This window comes from Equus quagga, chromosome 1 (genome assembly GCF_021613505.1).
Source record: "Equus quagga isolate Etosha38 chromosome 1, UCLA_HA_Equagga_1.0, whole genome shotgun sequence".
Taxonomy (NCBI): domain Eukaryota; kingdom Metazoa; phylum Chordata; class Mammalia; order Perissodactyla; family Equidae; genus Equus; species Equus quagga.
This window is the reverse complement of record NC_060267.1, coordinates 129,018,397-129,032,023: the sequence shown is the minus strand read 5'-3', so window position 1 is coordinate 129,032,023 and position 13,627 is coordinate 129,018,397. Positions and strand designations below refer to the sequence as shown.

Here is a 13,627-nt window from a genome sequence, read left to right as displayed (position 1 = left end):
AAAAGATTAGTACATTATTACAAATTATATTGATGTTTGGGATCAGAATTATTACACTGGTTTCTGAAATATTAGAGATAATAAGAATTATGATAAGATGAATACATCTTCAGACAGTGTGCTCAACTACCAATTATGTGATGATTTTCACTTCCTGTATCTCTCACTAACTTCTCCCTAACTCGTATGTGCCTTTGGCATTCTTTAAGCCTGCCTTTAGTCATGGTCCATGATGAGTGTAAAGGAAACCACGTATGATTAAGAACAAAATCAGTTAAAAAGCTGTGTAATGGTCAAAACCATGATAAACCAACTAAATCACGAACACACTCACCTGATCTCCGTGGCCCCTCCCATGCTTCCTGTGTGCCCAGTTGGAGACTCTTAGTCTGTTCTGATTTAAAGGGGGAAAATATTTAAATAATTGTTTTTTTTAAAGATTTTATTTTTTCCTTTTTCTCCCCAAAGCCCCCCCCCGTCATAGTTGTGCATATTTTTAGTTGTGAGTCCTTCTAGTTGTGGCATGTGGGACGCCGCCTCACCATGGCCTGATGAGTTGTGCCATGTCCACGCCCAGGATCCGAACCAGCGAACCCTGGGCCTTCAAAGGAGAGCGTGCGAACTTAACCATTTGGCCATGGGGCTGGCCCCAAATAATTGTTTTATTGACGAATTTCTTAAAAAGTGGAAGTAGAAACAGAAGCCTTATAGCCTTTAACACATAAATCCTGAAACACCTTCCAGAGCCCCTCGTTGTTTATCCTGTTCTCAACTGTTCCTAACCCACCACCATAAAGAACTCCGTTTAAAAAACTAAAGAATGACTAGCTGTGTTCTCTAAGGCCAAGCTGCATTTGCAGGCTTCAGGGGTTCGTTGGTTCATTCAGCAGATACTGCTGTGCGTATGCCCCTCTGTTTCTGGCACCTTCTAGGCAATGGGAAGGCAGGTCTAAGCAAGGTGGAGTTAGTCCCTGCCTTCATTTCTTCATTCATTCCAAAAGGATTTATTGTGGAGGATTCTCGTTTGGGATGAAAGATGGAAAAGGGAAATTGGAGCCAATTGTGGGACCCCTTGGAAGCCAGGCTAAGGGATCTGAACAGCAGTGAGGGGACTTGAACAGATATGTGGCATATGAAAGTGGTATTTTAGAAAGCTTCATTTTCTGGCTATGTGCATGGTTTGGTAAGGAAGGGGAGAGGAGAGTCCAGGGTGATTATGAAGCAGTGAAGTCAGAAAGGCCACATCTCAGGGCAGTGGCAGGAGAGAGAGAAGGAAGGGAGAGAGGGAGGTACATAACAGGAAAAGTCTGCTGGGTAGAGGCCATGAGGGAAACAAAGGCACCAGAAATGATCAAAGAAATAGTACAAGGTAGGGGCCAGCCCTGCGGCCTAGTGTTGAGTTCACACACTCTGCTTTGGTGGCCCAGGGTTTCGCTGTTTTGGATACTGGGTGTGGACTAGTACCGCTCATCAGGCCATGCTGAGGCGGTGTCCCACATGGCAGAACCAGAAAGACCTACAACTTGAATATGCAGCTATGTACTGGGGGGCTTTGGGGAGAAGAAGGAAAAAAAAGGAGATTGGCAACAGATGTTAGCTCAGGTGCCAATCCTTAGAAAAAAGAAACAGTACAAGGTAAATGAGGGGTGGCTGGTCTTCCCAGGAAGATGGTGAGTCTAAGTTTGGTTTTAGACATTTTGAGTAATACTCAAAGGGCAGGGGTACTTGTCATGATAACAGCAAATATTGTTTAAGCACTTATGATGTGCTGAGCCTTCTGCTAAGTACTTTATCTTACTTATTCTCTCTCTCTGCCAGCTTTGTTGAAGTACAATTTATATGCAGTTATTCACCAATTTTATGTATACAATTTGATAAGTTTTGACAAATGTGTACACCCATGTAACCACCGTGTAACATTTTCATCACTCTAAATACTTTCCTGATTTGCTAAATACTACTGATTTGCTTCCTGTTACTATGGTTTTACCTTTCCTAGAGTGTCATATATAAATGGAATCTTACGGGATATAGTCTTTTGTGTCTGGCTTCTTTCACTTAGCATAAAGCTTTGAGATTCTTCCATGTTGTTGCATGTTTCTTTTTATGGCTGAGTACTATTCTACCGTATGGATGTGCCACAGTTTCTTATCCATTCACCAGCTGGTAGACCTTTGGGTTGTTTCCCGTTTGGGGCTGTTATGAATAGAGCTGCTGTGAACATTTGGGTAGAAGTCTTTGTGTAGATATATTTTCATTTCTCTTGGGCAAATACCTAAGAATAGAATTGCTGAGTCATACGGTAAGTGTATATTTAACTTTATAAGAAATTGCCAAACTCTTCTAGATTCTCATTTGATCCTTATAACAACTCTGAATTGAGTTTGTTATTATCCTCATTTTTCAGCTGGAAGAAAATGAGGTGCAGAGAGGGTAAGTAACTTGCTCCAGGACACAGGGCTAGGGGCAGCAGAATGAAGGATTGTAGGATGCCAGTGGACTTGGAATGAAGGAGATTCCAGCTGGGAGCTGTCCCCAACCTGATCTGTTATTAGTGCCCGCAGAGCAGTGGGCCTGTCTGATGGCTCCACTAAGCCTAGGCCCAGACGAGGACAAGTTGGGGTCCTCCCCTGAACCACAGAACCAGACACTGATCTGGGTGATCATTTTGTCAGTTTTCCCATCCTGGCTGTATAGGAGCAGAGATAATTCAACCCACTATATTCAAAATGTTATCATTTCAACAGGTAATTGGTATGAAAATTATTAATATATCTTACATTCTTTTTGTCATATAAAGTTTTTGAAATCTGGTGTGTATTTTACAATTATAGCATATCTCAATTTGGACCAGTCACATTTCAGGTGTTCAGTAACCACATATTGCTTGTGGCCACTATATTGGACAGCACAGATATAGACATTAAAAATAATATCCAGAAGTATGGTTACTAATATGGAAAGAGATTCCTGTTAAGTGGAAAAAAAGCAAGTCATAACACTGTTTACTCTGCTTACCTTTTCATAAATATCTATGTTTATATCTGCAAATAGTCTATAACTGTACTGTTCAGAACTGTAGCCACTAGAATACTTTAATAAAATTAAAAATTCAGCCCCTGAGTCACCCTAGCCACATGTGCATAGTGGCTGCCATACTGGACGTCACTGCCTTAGGTCATTACTCTCTTCAAACTGCTGAACCAGTTGAGAAAGGCTGAGCTAGAGAGTAGGAGTTTCTAGCCCTGCGACCGGGGGGGCTTTGTGACCACTGAGATCCAGAGCCTCCGCAGTTTTTAAAGGTGAAGCTCAGGAAAGAAGTGCATTTATTGTGCAGCTGTTGTTAGTGTTTAATAGGAACATAGTGTGGAAGCAAATCAGCTAGTCAAAGACCCTGTTCTCTTTTGGTACAACCAAAATTAATTGCCACTCAAATTGCTGAGTACTCCGTAAATCCGATGTCCATTTTAGTCATGTTCTTATAAAATGCTCCCGTATGCTTCTTCAGAACCTCCCTAAGGTTCATAGTGGGGCTTGTTGAACACTGGGAAGAGAAAATAGTTTTCTCATCTGCACACAGCTTCTGTGCGGTGCCCAGATTACATTCAGCCCAGATTTACAGACAGCAGTTTGTGTAGGTGTTATAGGAGGTGGGTTCAAAGTGCAGGGATAGTAAAATCAGGACACTGAGTTCTGCAGGTGTATTTAACTCATGTTACCCAGGCCTGGGTTCTCCCTACTCTGCCCCTCACTCTCTCCTGGTTTCTTCCTGACTCGGTGGACTGGTTCTGCCTGTTCAGCTGACTTCTGTTCATCAAAATGAGAGGGCATATGACGGGAAAGCATTGTTCCTAAGGCCATAAGGCCATACAACTGGGTCAGCTGGCCTGGGGTGGAGTCCATTCTCATCGCTTACTAGCTGTTTGCCCTTGTGTAAGGCATCTACCTCTCTGAGCCTGGGGGTTCTTGTAAAAGAGATGGTGACACTGCCTCCAAGTGCTGCTGGGAGCTGGACTAAGCCGAGGAACAGAAGGGGCTGACTAAGTGCTCCATAAACCCAGCGTTGTTACCTTCAGCTCGGAAGAGATATATGGCAGCATGGTGTGTGTAGTCACTTTCATGGTTGGTTCTGAATTGGACCTGGCGTCTGAGGAGAACATAGCGACATTTTTAGGCTAGGTAGGATAAATTTATTTGTAGCGAACCCTCTGTTATCCTTAGTGATGGACTATAAATTATTAAAACCAGTAGGCACTCCACTAGCTTGAGTTCAACTCATTGTTTCAAGCTTCTTTCCTACCAAATGCTTTACCCCCCCATACAAATGGAAGAGTTCGTTTGTTTGACTTTCATCTTCTGTTTTCCCAGTCTCCCCAGCACAGTAAAAGTGCTAATGAGTTGTAAAATGACCAACAGTTCCCTTGCCAAAAGAAGAAGCGTGATAGCTTGCATTTATCATCGATGACACACTGTGCTCTTATCCAAGCTCAGAGCACCTCAATCCTTATCTTATCCCTCAGGATCCCTTATTTTAAAGTAGCGTGTTTTAAATTACATATGTAGCAAACAGAGAAGCTTTAAAAAATTGTTTTTCCTGATTATAAAAGTAATATATGGTCACTGAAGATAACCTGAAAAGCATAGAAAAAAATAGCTAAGAGAATTTAAACCTCACATAATTTCACCTCCAGAGACAACTACTGTTAATATTTGGTGTAGTTCCCTCTACCTGTCGATGTTATCACAGAATTTTTTATCCTTTTTTAATATTTAACATTATAGCATGTGCCTTTTCCTCTGTAATGGAAAATTCTTTAATATATCCTTTTAAAGGCTTGTGTATTCCACTATTTGGATAAACCATAAGTAACTCATCCATTCTCTTATTGTTATATCCAGGTTGTTTTAGAGGGAGGCTTTCTGATTGGCCCTCTTTAAAAGTAGGCACAGGGGCCGGCTGGGTGGCACAGTGGTTAAGTGTGCATGTTCCGCTTCACCTGCCCGGGTTTCGCCGCTTTGGATCCCGGGTGCAGATATGGCACCACTTGGCACGCCATGCTGTGGTAGGTGTCCCACATATAAAAAAGTAGAGGAAGCTGGGCATGGATGTTAGCTCAGGGCCAGTCTTCCTCAGCGAAAAGAGGACTGGCAGCAGTTAGCTCAGGGCTAATCTTCCTCAAAAAAAAAAAAACGTAGGCACAGAAGCTGGGACAGTAGAGGCTGGAGGGAAGGTACTCCCTGTTAGGAATCAGAGACTGATAAAATTGTTTCCCATGTTCAAAGAGAATGGCTGCTTTTTATTTTTCCATCGGTGTCCTTAATAGTGCTGCTGCTTTCTCCTGTGTGTGCTGATTAAAGCCGTGCAATATTCGCCTGCAGACACCTTGTGTTTGCTATTTTCTTAGCTAACTAAGTTACAAAGCTGGTTGTGGTGCTGGATGCTCTAAATATATGATCTCATCTGATATTCACCACAATCCTGTTGGAAAGGTATGATTTTGCAGATAAACTGAGGCTCAGAGGCTTGGGGGAAATTAGATCACAAAATAGTAAGTGGCAGTTGGGCTTTGAATCACTGCCTCTGTGAATGGGTCTCCCCACCCCCTACACTTGTGGTTGTGGTATGGGGGAGGGGTGGCACATTGTGGTTGATCATCAGACGGTGGCCAGCTCCTCCTTCAAGCTCTAGAAGGACGCCCAGTGGCCTGTCTTTAGGGCAATAACAAATGGGGGTAGGTAGAGAAGCGGCCCGGGAGGAGGAGCACTTCAGTCCTAGCAGGTGCTCAGGTTGGTACCAACTGAAGGTGTGACGGATGAGGATTTGGCCACCTTAGATACCAGAGCCCACATAAAAATCATTATTTCCAACTAGATCAGAGTTTGTGCGTTTAATCATTCTTTCTAGCCAGTTAAACATGTCATGGTTCTCTGAGATTATGTTCACTGTATCCATTTCTATACTTTTAGGACATCAGCCCAAGAGATGTAGGATTATTGAACCAAGTGAAGGTTGTATTTTCATTTAAATTACTATTTAATTGAATCTAAGATTTTTGAGGGTTTTTTTTTTTTGTTTTTTGTTTCGCTTTGATGTAACCTGGAATTGCTGGGTTCCCATCTTGGCAAATTATGTAATTTGCTTTGGCGTCACTTAGGGGTCATTGTACTATAGAATGCTACAGGAACTGCTATTTAAAATGCCGTATCCATCCTGTAGTCATGTTTGAGGTCAAAAGGATTTCTGATGCTGCTTTGCAGTATTTCTCGTAGCTGGAACACTGGCTATCTTTGAAGTCGGCGTGGAGACTAGCTCCCCGGCAGGGCAGGAGACCGGCCGCAGAGGAGAGCGTGGACTTCAAGAGGCCCGGAGAGAGAAGCATGCGCAGTACCGCGGCTGCGTCTCCCTGCAGGAGTCAAACCGTGTTTGTGATGCGTTCCTTGTCCCTTCTGTGAACACCGTCGCAACTGGAGAATTTGTTTTGCATAAAGTTAAAGCACGCGGTTCTATGATTCAGTCAGTTAGATGTTAAATGAAATTTATTTCCGTTGGTTGAAAAGGAGATACACTTGGCTTCCCTCGCCGGCGCAAATTTAGGTTAAGATGGTGGTGCTTCTTACATGCCTTTTAAAACCTATAATGCTTTCATTTGTCTGCAGGCAGATTTTGCACATTATTGCACAAAAATTGAAATAAAACAAAGGTATGTTCCAGCCCTGAAATTCTGTGGATAGGGGCCAGCGGTGGCGCAGTGCTTAAGTTCGCACGTTCCGCTTTGGCGGCCCGGGGTTCGCTAGTTTGGATCCTGGGTGCGGACATGGCACCGCTTGGCAAGTCATGCTGTGATAGGCATCCCACATATAAAGTAGAGGAAGATGGGCACGGATGTTAGCTCAGGGCCAGTCTTCCCCAGAAAAACAGAGGAGGATTGGCAGTAGTTAGGTCAAGGTTAATCTTAAAAAAAAAAAAAAAAAGAAAAGAAAATCTGTGGATGAAACAGTGATAAATATTTAGCAGAACAAGGAGTAATCATGAATTCTAAGTGAAATATTAAGGACTGTAAGCAGCCAGGCTGGTGACCACGAGCTGAGCAGAAGTCCTACAACTGTGAGAATTTCCCCAGAAACCTTCCTGTCCTTCAGGGTGATTCTGCCCATTCAGCGTGGGCTGCAGCTTTTGTGCTGTGTGATACTGTGGGTTGAATGTCGATTTTATAGAGGGATGCTAAGTCTGAGGGCCTGAGAGATCAGGTGGACGTTTTCTGGAGAGTGCTGTTTGCCTTCACCTGGATGTTAGTGCGCATGAAAAAGAGCAACATGCTTCCTCCTTCCCAAAGGTGCAAGCAGTCAGTCAACAAATACTCCTCAACAGTGTTTGCTGGGCTTCTGCTATTGGCCTGATGTTGTGCTGGGTGTTAGAAATGTGTGATTCTAGTCCTTGAAGAACTTAATCCAGTTGGAGAGATCCCAGCTCCCCAAATGGACAGACATGGGACAGAAATAGCAGTAACGTGACTAAAAAGCTGAGCTTCCTAGTTTTGAATAGATAGAACAGCAAAGGAGGGGAGTAAGGAGGGGTGTTTAGGATAGAAAGAGTCTGACTGGAAAGGAGGGTTTGAGTAGAAAGAAAGGTGGAGGAAGAACATAGAAGCTAGGCTAAGGAGTTTGGGTTTTATCCTGTGGCCAGTGGGAGCCCTGGAAGGTTCCTAAGCAGGGAAGCAGTGCCCTGTTGAATCAAGGTCACTTGCTTTCAGTATTCTTTACAGGCCTTCCTTTGAAGGAAAAGTGCCAGGAGGAAGCAGGCTGGGGAATGAACCCAGAGGAGTGGTGTAGCTAGTGGGCGCTAGAGACAAACAGACCTGGCCTCTTATCCTAGACCCCACCACTCTCTAGTCAAGGCATTTATCCCTTCAGAGACTCATTTCCCCCAGCTGTGAAATGAGGGTAATGGTCTTCCTTGCTCACCTCGAAGGGCCATTAGGAGATCGGCTGAGTGGTGCCAGTGGAGGCCCCCACTACAGGGCCCAGAGTGGGAGATCCCTAGAGGGCTCAGGTTGGGTACATATTATACCCAAGAAGACGAGAGCTGAATCCTTAGGAAGAGGCAGGGAGGGATGAGGTGGGGGTAGAGGAGACTGTGACGATTGGTGGATGCTTGGTTCATTGGTTTCTTTCCTCTCATGACAGGGTTTTTATTTTTTGTAGTGTGAGGCTACTTCCTTTTTAAGAGTTTTTAGAACCATAATTCTTGCCCCTGGCTGCACATTAGAATCACCTGGGGAACCTTTAAGACCCACTAATGTCTGTGCCCCAGCCCAGACATGGGAAACCAGAATCTCTGGGTGTAAGCATAAGTATCTTTTAAAAAAGTTATCTAGTTGATTCTAGAATGCAGCAGGGTTGGGACCCTCAACTTTAGAGGTAGAGATATGGGAACATTGGCAGGTGTCTGTAAAATACCAGCTACCCTTGTCTTTCTGTACTGTGAGTCTCAGACTAAATCTGCCAGCTGTGCCTAAAGGGAAGAGAGAAGAATTACTTGAGTTAGGCTGGTTTGAAGGTTTGCTTAAGTTTTAACTTTAGCTCCTTTAACACGTTTCTTTCAAAGAGCTTTGCATTTGTAGCCTCACTAAAGTAATTTGGCGCCAGACAGATTCAAAATAAGTTTTCCTAAAATCTCATCAAACCAAGGCATCTTTGAATACCAGCTATTGTGCAGTGAAACTTAAATACCTTTTTGGAAACTCAGGAAACACAAAATGAGGATACTGCCTTGGAAAAAGCCTGTGTTGGAAGCATTAATCAATAGTTATGGAAGTGATGGCCCCTACCCCGGCACCCTCAGGATAAGGGCCAATAGGTCTACATCATTAGGGGTGAACCACTTGAATTCCACGGACTAGTGAGGACCTCCATCTTTCAGGGCTGCAGAAAGAGCTGGGCCTAGACCGTCCCCGGGTCACTGGGGGTCGCCAGCCATGCGGGGCAGGTTGGAAGGTCTGAGGAATTGGCGGCTCGGGTTCTGCTTCCCAATCAGCTACGTTGCAGCTGTGCGACCTTGGACAGCTCATTTCATTTTGCTGAGTCGAGCTGAGCTCTCCTACCCTCTAGGCAGCTATGAGGATTGAATGAAAAGTGTTGAGTAAGGGGCTTAGCAAAGTTCCTGGCACAAGATCAGGGCTCATTTTACGTTAATTCACTCTTCTCTTCCCTCGCTTAGGTCAGAAATCACGTGGTCCTGGTGCCTTTCCAGTTTGAAGAACTTCAGCCCCAGACCACACTGACTTGCCAAAATGCCCACATTCTGGGGCTTGACAGGCAGCCACCCTGCCCCTCCAAGATAAGGGTGTGGTGTCCTGAGGAGGATCAGGAAGTAGAGGGCCCTTTGGGGAAGTGGCAGCAGATGGCAGGCTTTGGTGGCAGGCGTAGCTCCATGTGACTCAGGGCTGCCCTGTGGGTCTCTTAGCTCCCCCTCCCATGCCTGCTGGGCCTTGGTGGTTTGTCATCTGTTTTATACACACTGCAGGTTCTGTTCCACATCAGGGAGGGTGGTAAAGATGGAAACGATTCACTGGAGGATTCTGGGCTACTGACTCCAGCTCAGGAGGTAGAGGCCTGATTTCAAATGTCAGGTCTCTGCTGGTCTCCAGGGCACTCTTCTCTCTGCTTTAATAAGAGCTACAGCCTGGCTGCAAGCAGTAGACAGCCTGGGCCTCTCTCTTCTAGATGTCAGTAGCACGTGCCCCTCCCCGTGACAACGAAAGATGTCTCTAGACATTGCCGAATGTCCTCTGGGCAAGAATCACCCTCTTTGGAGAACACTGACCTAAACATAAAGAGTGTCTTGGCAGAAACATTAATTAGGTTGCCGTTTTGGGATATCAACAGTCTGACATCAGGACCCAGGCACTGTCTTGTAGCTACTGCTTCTCTTCTGCCAAATGCTTTTCCCAGACATTATTGTGTGCTGTTTTATAGGCAAGTTAAAAAAAAAACGTGTCTACATAGGGAAGCAATGGAGTCAACTCTTGTTCGGAGTCATATTCCCAGCGTGAATGAAGCACAGGGGTGGGAACTGAGAACTACTTAGTTGATGTTTACAACTGGCAGCAGCATCTTTGTAAAGCACAGGTCCACACTTTAAGCTCAGAGTATATAAAGCAGGACAGCAAATGTTTACTTAGCACCTACCAAGTGCCCAACATTGAGCTGGAATTTTTAAAGTTAATATTATTAGTCTGATAAATCATAGTGAAGCAGTGGATGCCCAAAGTGATTTTTTAAAAAAATATTTTATTATTTGTGATTATGCACACATTACTTTGTGTTTGTTTTTCTTTTAAGATTTTATTTTTCCTTTTTCTCCCAAAGCCCCCTGGTACATAGTTGTGTATTTTTAGTTGTGGGTCCTTCTAGTTGTGGCATGTGGGATGCCACCTCAGCATGGCCTGATGAGCGGTGCCATGTCCGCACCCAGGATTTGAACCGGCGAAACCCCCGGCTGCCGAAGCGGAGCACGTGAACTTAACCACTCGGCCACGGGGCCGGCCCCTGAAGTGATTTTTGAGAATTAACATTTCCCCCCACCTTTAGACATCAAAAAGCTAGTCTATGCGTACTTGTTTGGAATTACTCAATTATATGTGCTGATTTCAGCTCTACTATAAGAATGCAAAAGCTCCGAAAATTTGCTGGTAAGACAACCCTGAAAAGAGAAGAAAATTTCAAAGCTAAAAAACTGATCCCAAATTATAGTAATGTCAGATGTTTTTAGCATTTTATCTTTGCCTATTCAGAAACAGTTGTATTAAGCATATTGCTTGAGAGATTTGCTACACTACACAAATCAGTTTTGAATTTTTTGTGTGTGTGTGTGAGGAATATTGCCGAGCTAACATCTGTGCCAATCTTCCTCTATTTTGTATGTGGGATGCTGCCACAGCATGGCCTGATGAGTGGTGTGTAGGTCTGCGCCTGGGATCCGAACCTGTGAACCCTGGGCTGCCAAAGTGGAGTGTGCAAACTTAGCCACTGTACCACTGGGCCGGCCCCTTGAAATATTTATTTATAACTCCATATGAAATCAACTAAGCATGGTGTCAGGTACATAGCTGAGTCACTTATTATTGAGCGGATATTGTTGAATGTACCATCCTTGATATTTTCCAGAGGAGGCAGAAGTTCCTGCTTATGTGGACTTCATCTGTACTTTGCCAAATAAACAGAATGGAAATGATTGATAGTGTAGTAAAATCTATTTTAAAATCCAGTTACCAGGTTAACAATGCTTATTTGGCTTTATTTTCTAAGTAATCTATTCAAATCAGAATTAATTCAGTAGAAAGGATTCTTTAAGTACTGTGTTGATAAGAGTAATGACTTATGAGTAATGAAGATATTAAAACAGTTCTGATCATTTGAGGACAGATGTTAACGTTCTTTAAATGATTTAATCTGTACCTTCGGCATAACTCCCAGTGCGGATAAGCAGAAGGCTGGACTAGGCCTGTGTTTCTTGCTTCCTTATTAGTAAGATTCCCTGGGGAGGCTGTTAAAACTTCTAATTCCTGGGTTCGTAGCCTAGAGATTCTGACTCAGCAAGTCTGGTGCAAGGCCTGGGAATGTGTATTTTTAACACCTCCTCTTCTCTCAGTCATTTTTAGCATCAGGCAGGTTGGGGTCACTGGATTTGGCACTGTGGGAAATGCCATGGGCACGTATCTATTTTACCTTTTCACTTGTTTTCTTAGTCAGGGCCTTCTATAGCTGACTCTGCATACGAAATGTAAACTTTGAACACTAAAAATCGTGGCTCTGTGTCTTCTGACTGCTGCCAGAATGCCTGTGTTTAAACTTTTTATTTGAGACAATTATAGATTCACATCGCAGTTCTAAGAAATCATGCAGAGATCCCGTATATTCATTACTCAATTTCTCTCAATGGTAACATCTTGCTAAACTATAGTAGAACGTCACAACCGGGACATTAACTTTGATACATTCAAGTTACAGAACATTTCCATCAATCCAAGGATCTCTCATGTCCTAGTCTGTTCGGGCTACTGTAACAACTTACCATCAACTGGGTGGCTTATACACAACAGAAGTTTATTTCTCACAGTGCTGGATTCTGGAAATCCAAGATCAAGATGTCAGCATAGTCACCTTCTGGTGAGGGTCCTCTTCCTGGTTCGGCACCTTCTCAAAGCATCTTCACGTGGTTGAAGGGGCAAGGGATCCCTCTGGGGTCTCTTTTATAAGGGCACTAATCCCATTCATGAGGGCCTCACCCTCGTGACCTAAGTACCTCCCAAAGGCCCCACCTTCTAACACCCTGTCTTTGGGGGTTAGGATTTCAACATAGGCATTTTGAAGTGACACAAACATTCAAACCATAGCAGCTCACTTTGCCCTTCTATAGCCACACCAACTTCCCTCCCACACTCACCCTACTATCCCAGCCTTAACTGTTCTCCATATCTGTAATTTTGACATTTCATGAATGTTGTATAAATGGAGTCATACAGTATATAATCTTTTGGGATTGGCTTTTTCACTCAGCATAATTCTCTAGAGGTTCATCCAAGTTGTTGTGTGAATAGTTTACTCCTTTTTGTTGCTAAGTAGTACTCTATGGTATTGATGTAGCTAAGTTTAACTATTCATCTGTTGAAGGACATCTGGCTTATTTCTACTTTTGGGTGCTTATTACTAAAGCTGCTATGAACATATGATAGTTGCATGTTTAGTTTTTTAAAGAACTGCCAAACTGTATTTCAGAGTGGCTGTACCATTTTACGTTCCCACCAGCAATGCATGAGTGATCCAGTTTCTTTGCATCCTAGCCAGCAATTGGTGTTATCATTATTTTTTATTTTAACCATTCTGATACATGTATAGTGATATCTCGTGGTCCTAATTTGCACTGCCTTGATGACTAGTAATGTTGAACATCTTTTCATGTGCTTATTTGCCATCTGTATATCCTCTTGAAAAGAATGTATACTCTGTTGTTGGATGGAGCATTCTATAAATGCTAATTAAATTAAATCTGTTGGTCGATGATATTATTAAGTTCTGTATCCTTACTGGTTTTCTGTTTAGTTGTTCTATTAATTGCTGAGAGAGGGGTGTGGAAGTCTCCAACTATAATCATGGATTCGTCTATTTCTCCTTTCAATTCTAGCAGTTTTTGCTTTACATATTTTGCAGCTCTGGTGTTCGATGCATACACATTTAAGATTGCTGAGTCTTGCTGGTAGATGATCCTTTTAGCCTTATGTGATGTTCCTCTCTGTTCCTGGTTATTTTCTTTGCTCTGAAGTTTACTTTATCTGATATTTTCACTTTTTAAAAAATTTTTTTTTCCTTTTTCTTCCCAAAGCCCCTTGGTACATAGCTGTATATTCTTAGTTGTGGGTCCTTCTAGTTGTGGCATATGGGATGCTGCCTCAGCATGGCCTTGTGGGGGCCTGGAATTGGCCACCTCAAGATATGTCTCTTTGGCATGATGATTATTTGAGGCTGGTTACTTTGCAGACAGGAAAGCAACTGAAAAGTAGAATTTACTTACCCTTTTTAAGAGACATTTACATTGTAAAGGAAATCTCCATCTGTAAAGATATCTCCC

General features: G+C 43.2%; 1 protein-coding gene across 9 annotated transcripts in view; it reads left to right on the top strand.

Moving 5' to 3' along the window:
* Positions 1-13,627, top strand: part of PXK (PX domain containing serine/threonine kinase like) — a 68,006-nt gene that overhangs the window by 7,246 nt on the left and 47,133 nt on the right. The gene's annotated exons all lie outside the window — the stretch shown is intronic.